Source organism: Impatiens glandulifera, chromosome 1 (assembly GCF_907164915.1).
Source record: "Impatiens glandulifera chromosome 1, dImpGla2.1, whole genome shotgun sequence".
NCBI classification, from domain to species: Eukaryota; Viridiplantae; Streptophyta; class Magnoliopsida; order Ericales; family Balsaminaceae; genus Impatiens; species Impatiens glandulifera.
The window spans coordinates 138,489,370-138,503,455 of NC_061862.1; the positions used below are offsets into that span (position 1 = coordinate 138,489,370).

The following is a 14,086-nucleotide window of genomic DNA, read 5'->3' on the forward strand; positions in this document are numbered from 1 at the left end:
AGGTTTTTATATTTTGGCACAAGTTTCATGAATTAACATTATTTTCTAAGTTTACATTAAGGCTAACATATTTTTTGTTTATGTTTTCATTTTTTCTTTTAAATGGTTAATCTCGTTGTGTTTTGAGTGTGTTTGATGACTAAGTGAATATTCATATTTTTGTATTGGTTTTGGAGGTATGCTTAAACGATTAAAATTTATATTATATTTTGAACTTAAAAAAAATGTCAACCCATAGTGAGGTTTTTATATTTTGGCACAAGTTTCATGAATTAACATTATTTTCTAAGTTTACATGAAGGCTAACATATTTGTTGTTTTGCTTCAGTGTCCCCTTGAAGACGGACTCCCGTTAGTTTAAATAGTGATGTTTTGCTCGAAATTCCACCTATAATTCCTAAATAGTGAGTCAATTATTTTTGGAAGTATTGATTGATGGCATAAAGTAGTGAAAGAATGACATGAAGCATATTTATCACAAAAATTATAGGAGCTGTGAAGAAAGTAAACTAGCTTTCCAACTTGGAAGTTATTGAGTCATTTATTAATAATAAAGTCTCATCATGACTTTTATTTGTTTTTTCAAAAGAAAATATGAAGTCTGAAGTATATTTGGCTTTAGTTCAGTTTTGAATGTTGAGTGTTTCTGAGATAGTTTGATGAAATGTGAGTGACTAGAATAGATAATTCTACTCTTATATTTGCTAATTAATTTCCTTAGAATGCTCAAAAGTTTCAAAGATTTTTTAGACCTAAGCATTAATGTTAATTACTTTTTCAAAAGTGAAAATATCATTCACAAAGAAGATGTGAGCATGAAAACCCTATTTTAGAAATTGAGATTATTTATTTTGTGCTCCATTTCGCATAAACTTACAAAAATTTCATATCAACAAGAAAATATGTGAGGATAATGGGTTGCCTTACCTGATACTTTTGATGGCTTAAAAAGCCGCAGATAAGGATTTGACTTGAAAATGTTGAGATGCATTTGATTAAAAAGTTTGATAAACTTTTTCAGTGAAATTTCATTCAAATTTGCAAAGGCTTTTGTCATGTTGAGATTTAGTTTTATTATTTGATTTGTGTAAGTGAAATACATTTCTTAGGTTAATTAATTAGTGTTATATGCAATAGGGAGGCTTTTAAGAAAAGCCTCTTGGTTTTGGGAGATAAAAGACATCATAAAATTGATAGAGTTTAGACCAAAAAACAAATTGATTAATTTGGTTGTATTGTAAAATTTGAAACTTGAAAATTTAATTTTAAGAATAAGAAAAATATAAGTTGAGTCAATTTCATCTAAAGATTCTTTGTTTGAAAAAACAAATGAGCATATTACATGCATGGATCTCCATTTCCTCCAAATATTGTTTGGATAATGAGGGCAATAAATAGCTCTAATCTTTGATAAATATTGAAATAAGATGACATGTTATGTAGTAGAGATGGAGTATAGATTATATACGAAACATTACTTATGATGAAAAAATTAAACTTTCAAAGGATGTCCATCCCAAGACCATGTTATTGTGTATTTCCTACATCCAATTCCCTTATCTCCATGTTATTGTGTATTTCTAGGTAATTCGGATATTTTGTCCCTGTCTATTTTAAACACTAATTAAATAGTATGATATCAGTTTTTGAGCATTAATGTGCTATATTTAATTAATACCACTTACACGGAGAACTTTGAGAGATAGAGGCTGTTTAACTTCGAAATATGATGTTACCCAGTAACCGAAGAGACACTAAAAACTAGCAGATAAAGATAAACTTTTCCCTCATTAAACAAACCATAAGAATCAGCTACTATAAGTCTAAGCATATACAAAACAAATCATAAATTATAGACGTGAAAGTTTGTTAGAGACTCATTTGGTAATGGCAGGGAGATGGAAAGGACCAGCTATTGGAATCGATCTGGGTACAACATATTCATGTGTTGGAGTATGGCAGCACGACCGTGTTGTAATCATAGTCAACGATCAGGGCAACAGAACCACTCCTTCCTGTGTTGCATTCACTGATACAGAGCGCTTCATTGGGGACGGGGCTAAGAATCAGGTTGCTAACAACTCCATCAATACTGTTTTTGGTATGTTTCTGCTTAAGTTCTATTCTTCTTTCTTCTTTTTTATACTGGAATTAGTTTTATATATATAATTTCCCTTAATAACATGTTATTGTTTAGATGCAAAGAGATTGATTGGTAGGAAGTTTAGTGATCCGTTGGTGCAAAGTGACACCAAACACTGGCCATTCAAGGTGATTTCTGGGCCAGAAGACAAACCAGTGATCGTTGTCAGCTACAAAGGTGAGGAGAAGCAGTTCTATGCAGAGGAAATATCTTCCATGGTTCTAATCAAGATGAAGGAGGTTGCCGAGACCTTTTTGGGATCACCTGTGAAAAACGCTGTCATTACAGTCCCGGCTTACTTCAACGACTCCCAAAGACAAGCCACCAAAGATGCGGGTGCAATTTCTGGTCTGAACGTGATGCGCATCATCATTGAACCCACTGCTGCTGCCATTGCCTATGGTTTAGATAGGAGAGAAACCAGTGTCGGAGAGACGAATATCCTCATTTTCGACCTTGGAGGAGGGACATTTGATGTCTCTGTTTTGACCATTGATGGGTATGCCTTTAAAGTGAAGGCCACGGCTGGTGATACCCATTTGGGAGGTGAGGACTTCGATAACAGAATGGTGAATCATTGTGTGGAGGAATTCAAGAGAAAAAAAAATAAGGACATAAGTGGCAACCCCCGTGCCCTGAGTAGACTGAGAATGGCATGCGAGAAGACGAAAAGGACTCTTTCATATACTACTCACACTACTATAGAGATTGATTCTCTCTTGGATGGTGTTGACTTTTATTTCAAATTATCTAGAGCTAAGTTTGAAGAGATGAACATGGATTTATTTACTAAGTGTATGGAGACGGTTGAAAAATGCTTGAATGATGCCAAGATAGAGAAAAACAATGTCCATGATGTTGTTCTTGTTGGTGGGTCTACTAGAATTCCCAAAGTGCAAAAGCTTCTTAAGGATTTCTTCGATGACAAGGAATTTTGTCAGAGCATCAACCCTGATGAGGCTGTTGCTTATGGCGCTGCAGTTCAAGCTGCCATTTTATGTGGGGAGGGAAACCATAAAATTCAAGATCTAGTACTTCTCGACGTCACTCCCCTGTCTCTTGGAATTGAGACAAATGGTAAAATCATGACTGTCTTGATTCCTAGGAACACTACGATTCCCGCAAAAACAGAGAAGGTCTTCTTTACACGCTATGAGAACCAATCAAGTATTTTGATTAATGTGTTCGAGGGGGAGAGAGCAATGACAAAAGACAATAACTTGCTTGGAGAATTTACGCTGTCTGGAATTCCCCCGGCACCAAGGGGTGTTGGTGATATCACTGTATGTTTCGAGATAGACGCAAATGGAATATTAAATGTTTCAGCAAAGGTGAATGCAACTGGTGAGAAGAATGAGATGACAATAATTAATGAAAAAGGGAGATTAACGACTGAAGAGATAGAAAAGATGATGCAAGAGGCAATGAAGTACAGAATAGAGGATGAGGAGCACAAAAGAGGAGCTGAGGCCAGGATTGCTGTGGAGTACTATGCTTACGACATGAAGAAAAATGTCAAGAAATTAACATTTGATGACAAATGGAAGATAGAGAAGACAATAGATGAGGCATTTATCTGGCTGGACAACAATCAGGTTACTAACAAAGCTGATGTGTTTCAGGTCAAGCTTAGGGAGTTGGAAAGTGTATGCAATCCCATCATTTCTGAGGCTCATGATGCTGGTTTTGAGGGATCCAAGTTTCTGAAAAGTTGAATGAATATTGCAGATTTTTATTTCTTGCATTTCTTTTTGTTTGTTTTTATATGATATGCCAATATATGAACTTTTCAAAGCATTTTTGCATTTCTTTAGGATCTAATTATAATTCATTAAAGCTGCAGTATTTTCACTAGGATGCAAGTTGTCTTATAAGTTATACACACGAAGATCACACAGTATGCATGTAAGTGAACTGCAAATTGTCTCACTTCAAAGTTGGTACAGCATCAAATTATAAACATTTGGAGAATCCAACATTTGTTAGTGAACAAAGAAACTCTAGCCCAGAAACTAAATATCACTAAATGCTAATAAATTAAAATTTATCATCCATTGCAAAATTTTATTTTTTAAATATTTTATTTTTGTGAGTTGTGAAACTTTTTATTCAAATATTTGTCTATTATCTTTTAATAAATGTCCACCACTTGATGAGATAACAGATTTTCGGTTATTTTCCCATATAATCTATTTTCTCAGGAGTTTATAATAATAAGCAACACGTCCAATGAAAACTGAAAATGTAATAAAACAAAAGGTTCTTTTTGTTTTTTTCAAACGATGAGTTCCGTTTATTTTTTTGGAGTGCAATTAATCTCTGCGGGTTAATCATATAGTCCGCAAATACCGTAACAATTTTAACTAGATTGAAAAGTTATCGCTGACGGTCTCGAATTTAGGATGTTAGGGAGGATGGGGATAACCATTTTAAAGCTGACATGTCTTTTAAGTTGTAGTAAAAAAGAATGGGATAGATTATAATGCAACTTATTATTTTTAATTGTATTAAAAATCAGTAATTTCAAAGAAACCTAATAATTTTTATATAAAACATTTATTTATATTTTAAATTATTGTGATTTAAAAAAATTAAAAAATAAAAATCTAATGTGAACTGAGAATATAAGGTGAAAAAAAAGAGCAAAATTTAAACTAATGTCCCTTTTTAATTTTGTGGTGTTAAATTAATAAGTTTAAAGATATTTAAAACTTAATGATCTCTCTTAACCTAGATAAATAGTAAGCTAAAGTTAATGACAAGGATATTATATTCAAATCAAAATAAATCTCTAAACATTAGGTTACTAATTTGTCCTTAATTATTCATTCTTATTTATTCTAGTGAATCCCTTTCTTTGTTGTAGCCTTATCATCTTAACATAAATAAAGAATATGCCATATGAAATAAGAAACAAATTTAATAAGATTAAAATTATTTTATTAAATATCTAGATGGTTATAAAATCAATTTCGCATGACAGAAATCCCTTTTATAAATATTCTATCAAAATGTAACTCAAAAAATACATATATTAAAATAATTATTTTTTTTTATAAAAATTAACAGATAGTAATTCAACATACATGTTGTGACATTATTTATATATAACATAATTTTAAATCCTAATTTATAAACTTATAATCTAATAACTATCATATTAATTACTAGTTTCTAAGTAACGGAGATAAAGTATTTTAAAACTAAATTTCTAATTTCCTTGGATTGATACTAAATAACTAAAATCTATCATAAACATTAAGTATTAACAACAATATATTAATTACTAATTTATTAAATACCTAATTTAAAAAATCAATATAGTTATAATAAAATATTTAAGTATATAAATTAAAAGATGATTAAAAAAATAACCTTAGAAAATTTAAGAATTAATTAAAAAATTAGAAAAAAATTAATAAAGTTAAAGTATATTATGTAGAATTTATAAGTATAAGAAGTTTATATAATTTATAAGAATATATATTAATTTAAGTAGTTTATAAATTTTTTTAAAAAATATATTAAATTAAGAAATTATGAAAGAATAATATAAAATATTTAGATTGTGATAGTCATGCTTGAAAAGAAAAAGAAAAGTTAAAAAAGTTACTGTTTAAAATATCACGGTAATTTTTTTTTAAATAAGAATTGGGCTGCCCAGGGGTGGGTCTGCCCTAGCCCATGAGCTTTCCGGGCTTATAGGGTTTGTCCTGATATTTGGGTTGTCTCTGCCCCAAAGTAAGAAAACGTGAAAAAATAAATTTGACGTTCTTATTTTAATTATAAAAAAATTATTTAGTGAGATTTGAACATGTGACAAAATAAAAATTCTCAACTTACATTTTCAATCACTACATTAAACCTTTTATGTTTAAAAACAAGTGAATTTGATTAAAATCTATGTTTTTTAAATGGGTTGCTCTAACCCAGCATTGCTTCTAACAAAAACATCAATAACACCATAAAATAGAGACTTTTGGGGAAAAACGACTTAGCGTCATTTCATTAAAAATTCCCAAAAATGGGAAAAAAAACCACGAGTTTAAGAGATCATTCTAGACAGGCCTAGAATAATTTTGAAGTCAGTAACATTCTGAATAAAAGCTAAAAAGCTAAAAACGTAAATGAATTATCTGTTTACAATGCTTTCAATTCTAGTGGGTTTAAAAAACGGTAAATTCCAGTTCCTGCAGATATTCCAGTTCTGCTCCGTGCTTGGAATTCTTCTCCACGTTCCCGCGAGGGCGCTGCAATCCGATACAATATCTTTCCATAACTCGTCAATGCTCCTGCGAGTTCTGTCATATACCCTTGCATTCCGTTCTTGCCAAGTGTTATACACCACTGCTCCAAAGCCGCACTTGAACACACTTGTTGCAAATCTATTTCCCTTGGCTTTGAGTAGTGCTGCTTCTTTGATTTCATTCCATTCGCTCGGGAAACTGCTCAGCTCCAGACTTTTAAAGAATCTGTCCCAAAGCTCCGAAGCAATACAGCCGAATAGGTGATCTATGGTTTCTTCATTTTCTATGCATAGAAGACAGCTCGCGTCCGGGATGCTCATATACTTACTGATACGATCACGAGTGCTGAGTCTTTCCCAGAAGGCGAGCCATAAGATGAACTGGTGTCGAGGGATAATCTTCGTTGACCATACAAGAGGAGCCCATTCTACTTTCTGCGCTTTTTCCCAGATTACCTCCCATATTTTCTTCAATACCAGCTTCCCATTGTCCTCAGCTTTCCATTCATGAATATCCGGTCTGTCGTGTAGTTGTATGTTACTTATATGATCAAATATCCTCTTTCCTTCTGGAATTCTTCTCAAGAGCAAGTTCCAATTCCCGTCTTTGATGTCTCTGATTTTCGCTTTTGCGCAGTCTCTTCTGATACGAGTATTTTGAAACTCCTCCTTGTCGATGATAGGCTTGTTTTCAAACCAAGGGTCGTGCTAGAATAGAGTGCCTTTCCCGTCCCCTAGTCGGATATCATAAAGATCTGCAATATCACTTCTTAGTTTAAGAATCTTTTTTAGAGACCAGCTCATACCTTCGTGAAATTTGTAGGTCCAGATGCTGGTTTCGTGTTTCATAAACCTCGTATGCACCCATTTGATCCATAGTGACTCATGATTGCGCTCCAAAGCCCACAGATGCTTGAAGGCTAGAGCCTTGTTCCACTCAATACAGTTCTTCAAGTCGATGCCTCCCTCGTCCTTCGGTTTGCAGAGAGCGGTCCATTTGACTTTCTTTCCTCCTCTTCCACTACAACCCCAGATAAAGTTTCTCATCAGCGTGTCGAGTTCCTTCATTACCTTCTTCGGAATGACCATTTGCTGCGCCCAATAGCCAACTATATCCATAACCACGGATTTGATAAGTTCGATCCTCCCTACATAAGAAAGTTTTTTCGCTGCCCAGCCAGATATCGTGTTTTTTACCTTTTCAATTAACGGCTTGTAGTGTGAGATCTCGATCTGCTTCGCAGTTAACGGAATTCCTAAGTACCTTATGGGAAAGCTGCCTTCCTTGATGCCCATGATGTTGAAGATGTCCTACTTTGTTTCGTCCTTCACGCCTCCATAAAATGCCACACTTTTTCTTTCATTAATAGTTAAACCTGTTACCTCAGAAAAGAACGTTAGTGTAGCCTTAATAGTTTTAATGGAATCAACGTCTGCGTGCGCTAGAATGAACAAATCGTCAGCAAAGCATAAATGTGTTACTTCCTCTACCTCACAGAATGGGTGAAAGATGTATGGACGATTCTTTCGGAACATCGCGAAGATGCTCTCAAAGATCGCCATGATAGCTACGAAAAGGTAAGAAGAGAGATGGTCCCCTTGCCTTACCCCGTTTTCACCCTTGAAATAGCCTCTGTGGACTCCATTGACGCTAACAACAAAGCAGGATGATAAAACGCATTGCATAATCAAATCGATAAAAATCATAGGAAAAGTAGAAACAACTAGAAAGTCTCGAATGACTTCCCATCTAAAAGAGTCGAAAGCTTTCTTGATATCTATTTTGAAAGTCACTCTCGGGGATATTTTTTTTCCCGTAGCCTTTAATTAGGCTCTGCATGAGAAGAATATTATGAGAGATTGTCCTACCGGGGATGAATGCAGATTGATTAAGATTTATTATTTTTCCTATTACATTTTTAAAACGTTTAGAAATGATTTTTGAAATTATTTTATAAATCACATTGCAGTAGGAAATTGGTCTGAAATCTTGTACTTTCTCAGGTACCGCAGTTTTGAGGATCAAGGTTAGGACCGCTGTATTCCATTGCTTTAATATCTTCCTGTTTTTGAAAAACTCCAGAACCCCATCAGTAACATCTTTACCCACAACCGACCAATTATCTTTGAAGAATTGTGCATTAAACCCATCAGGACCCGGGCTTTTATTCCCATCAATACTAAACAGAGCTTCCTTAACCTCAACCTTTGTGACCACCCGTATAAACTCGCGACTATCTTCTGTAGAGATTTTCCTATCAATAATTTGATACAAGGTATTCAGGTGACTTTGATGCTGCTTTCTTGTACCCATAAGCTGCTTATAGAAATCAATAGCCAGATCTTGGACACCCTTTTGACCCTGAACATATTCACCATCATCATTCTTCAGCCTGTACACATTATTTCTAATGTTTCTAGCCTTGCATTTTCTGTAGAAGAAAGATGTGTTTTTATCACCCAACGAAAGTCAGCTCTATCTTGATTTCTGTCTAACAAAATTCTCTTCAAGTAGACTCAGCTTCCTGAAGTTTTCAAGCGCATATCTTTCTGTTTCATTGAGTTGTTCATCACTATCATCCCTTAATAACTTTTTCTGAACCTCTTCCAGTTCTTCTCTAGCAGCTAGAACTCTATTGGAGATATTGCTGAACTTCTTCTTGTCAAAGCTTTGGAGATGATTCTTCCGGAGCTTAAGCTTCTCAGAAACTCTGTACATGATGGAACCTCTGACATCTGTTGACCATACACTTTCGAGAATACCCTTGAATTTATCATTATCCATCCAGAAATTGAAAATTTTAAAGGGCCTTTTGAACATTTCTTCCTTTTCCCAGAACAATTTAATCGGGCAGTGATCAGATATACCCGGATTCAAAATATGAAGTTGACTTCTCAGAAATTGGTCAATCCAGTTCTCATTTACCAGACATCTGTCAATTCTACTTTTTCTAATTTGCTCATTCCCTCTCGTAGAAGACCAAGTGAAGAAGTTCCCAGAATTGGTAGGCTCGATACAACCAATATCTCTGATGCAGTCATTAAAGTCAATCATATCCCGAGTAATTTCAGATTCTGGGCTACGATCAGATTCGTTTCTAGTTACGTTATAATCACCGAGGACAGCCCAAGATTTATCAATACCGATCCAGTTTCTAAGACAATTCCAGAGGAGTCTTCTGTCAGTGCTTGAGTTGCTACCATAGACAATAGAAAGATTAAACACGATTCTTGTGATTCTGTCTTTGACCTCCACCAGGATTGCTTGATCATTCGAAAAGAGAGTCATCACCTCAACAACTTTGTTATCCCAAATAACCCAGATTCTGCCCGTTTTGTCATTTGAGTTGTGAATGATTTCCCAGCTACTATCAATACACAGTTTGCTAACCTTCTCAACGTTCCGACTTTTGACTTTTGTCTCAAGAATACCCATAATAGTGATCTTCTGATTCTCAATGATCCTCCTGATTTCTTTACATTTTATAGGGTCATTGAGTCCCCTTATGTTCCATGTCACTATATTCATGAATGAATATAAGTGTTGGGTTCCTGACTTTCTAGACTGTCCTGGACCTCTTCATCAGAGAAATCATAAGAATCACTTGCCTCACTATCCTCAATGGCTACAGTTTGATTACATGGAATACTATTGCCATTGAGTGAGGGTTGCCTCATGTAGATCTCATCTTCTCCCGTGATAGATTTAGTACCTTCTGGATCCAGAATCTTTCTGCTTTGTCTTCGATTTTCATCTTGTTCTGCTTTAGTAGGTCTTTTCTGACTTTGAACCTCTTCACTACTGGATTCATGTTTGTTATCGTTTTAATTCGCCCTACTTCAGAAATAAGGCTCACTGCCTTATTCAAGACCAGATTGTCTTCTTCTGCACTTGATCTTTTGATTTCACAAAACCCAAGATTTCCCAGTCCATTCTCAAGAGCTTCTTTATTACTTATTCCAAGATTCTCCTGTTCATCATCTTGAAAGGTGGCTCTAAGCCCAAGGATCAGGTCATTTCGAATTTTGATGACATTGTTTTTTCGGTTCCTGCTTGCATATAAAATAGAAACTTATAATGACATTAGATAGAAAGGACTATGTCTAGGTACAACTTACTCCTATGTTCCTATGTTCGAGTGTGGCATCATGAATATGTCGAAGAAATCATTGTCAACGATTAGAACAACAAAACCACTCCTTACTTTTCATTCACGAATACAGAGCGTTTGATCGTGATGGGGCTAAGAATCATGCTGCTATAAACTCCATCAACACTGTTTTCGATAATTCTGCTCAACTTTAATTCTATTAATGTGTAATTCCACGAGCATGATTTTTCAAATCAGATAGATAGGTAGGAGTTTAGTGATACGTTGGTAAAAATTGATACCAGGTACTGGCCTTTCAAGTTGATTTTGTCACGCCCCAAACCCAGATTTTCAAAGGGCACGTGCAGTCACAGCATGTTATCTACTTAAAACTAAATATAAATTCATAACAGGCAAGGTTTTATCATATAATTCAAAATTCTACAATATCATACATCATCAGAGTCTGCAGTCATTCAGTTCAAAAAGTTAAATAACATATTTGTTATATACTTATATCTATTAGTACTGCCTATTTATAATCATAACAAATTATATATATACACGGTATTGTCTTAGTAGTATGTCTTTTTTTCTTCTCTTATAGTATTCATGGTTTCACATTTTCTTTATCTGAAATGGTAATTAATTGGGATGAGCTCAACTAGCCTAGTAAAAAATATAATACATCTTTATAGCTGGATCAAGTAATATATATATATATATAGCAGTTTAACAAATCAATTTCATCATTTAAAACTCATCTCATAACATAAAATTTTTCATATATATAATTTTGTAGACAATGATAAAGACTACGTTATAATGATAACTCATAAATCATCAAGCAAGACTTAAATGTCATGCGTTGAATCATATCCATCAATAAAGACTTAGATGTCCCGTGCTGACTCATAACCATCAACGAAAACTTAAATGTCTCACGCTAACTCATAACTATCATCCGAGACTTATATGTCTCGCTCTGACTCATAACCTAACACTAAATGCATAGGTATCCATTATCAAATAAACTAGCACATAATCATGTCTAGAGTAATAAAAATAGTTATACCATTATCTCGATTTCAACATCATTATCGTATCATATTTTTCAAATCAATTTAACAACTAAACATTTATTTTTAATTAATATTTTCTATCAATATATATATATATATTTGGTGTAAATAGATAAGAATTTCTTACCATTGATCTCAGATTATTCTCGATCAGAGTTCCAAATAAATCTTCCTCTTATCCATATCTTTAAATTTATCTTATTTGTTGTCTGTTTTAATATGTAGAAATTAGGATGAATTGAATTAAAAAGAATGAAATTGATTAAACTAGCATGTAGTCCAAGAATTTGCACGAGTAATAATATAAAATCGAGAAAAAATAAATTACGATAAAAATGTGATAACATTTTAAATTTATTTTCACGTACATATATATCCAAATTAACCACAACTCTCGAACCGGTAATCTGAACATTTTGAAAATTAAGTATCATTATATATATAATTATATATATATAACTTATACGAGGCACCAAACATGTTTTATCCTCAACCTCCCACTCAGCAATCCAGACACTTTAAAAATTAAACATCATTATATATATAGATTAGTTAGTTAAAAAGTTGAACTTACATTATTAAAACGTCTCACGTTCATCAAATTTGGTGATGAATTAAAAATATAAAGTCTTATTAGCCTATTTGGTTAAAGAGTTGTACTTGTTTTTGTTAGGTTGCGAGTTCAAAATATACATATAGCATTTTTAATTTTATTTTTAACCGTTTTAAATTTATGGGCGGGTCAACCCACAATCTAATCCAAGTATCCATTTACTCTCACATATATATCCAAATTAACCACATCTTTCGATCCGGCAATTCAGACACTTTGAAAATTAAACATTATTATATATATATATATTAGTTAGTTAAAGAGTTGAACTTATATATATTGTTAAAACATCACACGTTCATCAAATTTGGTGTTGAATTTAAAATATAAAGTCTTATTAGTCTAGTTGGTTAAAATATTGTATTTGTTTTATTAGATTGCGAGTTCGAAATGTACATATAACATTTTAAAATTTATTTTTAACCGTTTTAAATTTATGAACGGATCAATCCACCATCCGACAAAAATATTCATTTACTCTCACATATATAGGTAATCTGGACACTTTAAAAATTAACCATCATTATAATTATATATATATATATATATATAAATAAATAAGGGAGAGGGAGTCTAATTAAAGAATGGAGACTAATTAGAAAGAATATTATTTAATTAATATTTTTATTAACATGCATTTGTACATGTGTATGTTTTAAAACAAACCACTTGCACAACATGCTGCTTTTTTCACTTAATATATTAAGTTATTATTATAATAATAATTCATTATTACAATACTCACCTTCGTATAATAATTGATTATTACAATACTCACCTCCTTAAATAATTGAGAATACTTTGACTTCATCCCCACTTTTAATTTCCATGTAGCTTCTATTTCTGAGTGAAGTATTGGAACTTTTTCATATGTTAGTTTTGTCTCGAGCTCATGGTATATAATTTATTACATGATGAACAGTAGGAATTACATACTTCCTTAGCATAGAAACATAAAAGACATTATGTATTCCTACGAATTGTGGTGGTAGAGAAAGTTCATATGCCACATCCCTTGGCTTCTTTAGTATTTTAAATGGTCCTACAAATCGGGGACTTAATTTTCCACGTTTCCCAAATCTTTTCACACCTCACATAGGAGAAACTTTGAGAAATATGTGCTCGCCAAACTCTAGCTTTCGTCTGCGGTTAACCACATAACTCTTTTGGCTGCATTGAGCAACAACTAGTCTTTCTCGGATAACAGATCTTATCAACAATTTATTCTATTATCTCTTGTCTAATCAGTTTCTTCTCTCCTATCTCAACCTAACATATTGGAGAATGACATTTACGACTATACAAAGCTTCATAAGGTATCATTTGTATGCTTGATTGATATATGTTATTATACGCGAATTCTATCAAAGGTAGATGTTCAACCCATGACTCGCTTAAATATATAACACATGTTTGTAGCATATCCTCCATAATTTAGTTGACCCTTTTTTTACTGTCCATCTGTTTGAGGAGGAAATGTAGTGTTAAAATTTAATTTGATACCCAAACATCGATGTAAACTCTTCCATAAATGTGAAAAAATATACTCTATCTTAAATAATAGTTGTTGGTATCCCATATAACCGCAATATTTCTTTGATATACAGTTGTACTAAATTGTCCAATGAGGATCCAATTGGAATTTCCAAGAAGTGAGCATATTTCGTTAATTTATCCACGATCACCCACACAACTGTATTACTCATTTCTTGTCTTCGGTAGTCCAAAGACAAAATCCAGTGAGATGTCTTCCCATTTCCATTGTGGAATGGTTAAAGGATGTAGTTATACGCCTAGTCATTGATATTCTTCTTTCACTTGTTGACATTTCAAACATTGAGACACAAATTCATCTATCTCTCTTTTCATATTATTCCACCAATAATATTCCTGTAAATCCCGATACATTTT

The 14,086-nt window shown here is 33.1% G+C and overlaps 1 pseudogene; it reads left to right on the forward strand.

Moving 5' to 3' along the window:
- Positions 1-1,874: 1,874 nt before the first annotated feature.
- Positions 1,875-3,865, forward strand: LOC124919899 (annotated as a pseudogene).
- Positions 3,866-14,086: the final 10,221 nt, after the last annotated feature.